This window comes from Bos javanicus, chromosome 28, assembly GCF_032452875.1.
Source record: "Bos javanicus breed banteng chromosome 28, ARS-OSU_banteng_1.0, whole genome shotgun sequence".
NCBI lineage: Eukaryota > Metazoa > Chordata > Mammalia > Artiodactyla > Bovidae > Bos > Bos javanicus.
The window spans coordinates 26312864-26314181 of NC_083895.1; the positions used below are offsets into that span (position 1 = coordinate 26312864).

The following is a 1318-nucleotide window of genomic DNA, read 5'->3' on the forward strand; positions in this document are numbered from 1 at the left end:
GCAGGAAAGCTATGACAAACCTATACAGTGTGTTGAAAAGCAGAGACATCACTCTCCCAACAAAAGTACATAAAGTCAAGGCAATGGTCTTCCCAGTAGTCACATACAGTTGTGAGAGCTGGACTGTAAAGAAGGCAGAGCGCTAAAGAATTGATGCCTTTGAATTGTGGTGCTGGAGAAGCCTCCTAAGAATCCCTTGGACAGCAAGCAGATAAACCAGTCAATTTAAAAGGAAACCAACCCTGAATACTCATTGGAAGGACTGATGCTGAAGCTAAGTAAGTAAGTGAAGTTGCTCAGTTGTGTCCGACTCTTTTTTTGTTTTTTAACTTTTTTTTTTTTAATTTTTTTTTCTTTTTTTTTTTTTTGTGTCCGACTCTTTGTGGCCCCATGGACTGTAGCCTACCAGGCTCCTCCTTTCATGGGATTTTCTAGGCAAGAGTACTGGAGTGGGTGGCCATTGCTTTCTCCAGGGGATCTTCCCAACCCAGGAATCAAACCTGGGTCTCCCGCACTATAGGCAGACGCTTTACCACCTGAGCCACCAGGGAGGTTGGAAGGACTGATGCTGAAGCTAAAGCTCCAGTATTTTGGTCGCCTGATGCAAACAGCCAACTCATTGGAAAAGTCCCTAATGATGGGAAAAATTGAGGGCAGAAGGAAAAGAGGGCATCAGAGCATGAGATGGCTGGATAGCATCACTGGTGCAATGGACATGAACTTGGGCAAACTCTGGGACTCCCAAACTTTGGGAGATAGGGACAGAGAGGCCTGGCATGCTGCAGTCCATTGGGTTGCAAAGAGTTGGACACGACTGGGAGACTGAACAGCTAGCTTCTCAAGGAGGCTTTTCCTGACTGTAATATTTAAAATTACTACCCACTTCACCCTCACCCCTACCAAAACTCATTCTCTTTCTTTTCCTTTTTTAAGACGAAAAGGAAAGAGTGGCTTTATTACTTTTCCAAGTAAAGGGGGAACATAGTAGGCTAGTGCCTCAAGAACTGTGCCTCCATGCCTGGTGAGGATATGTATCAGTTGCTCTGTCATGTCCAACTCTTAGTGACCCTATGCTGTAGCCCACCAGGCTCCTGTGTTCATGGGGATTCTCCAGGCAAGAATACTGGAGTGGGTTGCTATGCCCTTCTCCAGAGGACCTTCCCAATGCAGGGATCGAACCCGGGTCTCCTACATTGCAGGAGGATCCTTTACTTTTTGAGCCACCATGGAAGCCTAGGTAGAGATTATATAGTCAGGCAAGGGTATGTGATAAGGATCAAGGCAGTAACAGTCTTCATTCCTTCTTCTGTCAAGTTTC

The 1318-nt window shown here is 45.8% G+C and overlaps 1 non-coding gene across 1 annotated transcript; it reads right to left on the minus strand.

Annotated features, from left to right (window-relative positions):
- Positions 1-479: 479 nt before the first annotated feature.
- On the minus strand, positions 480-551 carry TRNAY-AUA (transfer RNA tyrosine (anticodon AUA)). Its single transcript has one exon. It is a non-coding gene; the product is annotated as a tRNA-Tyr (tRNA).
- Positions 552-1318: the final 767 nt, after the last annotated feature.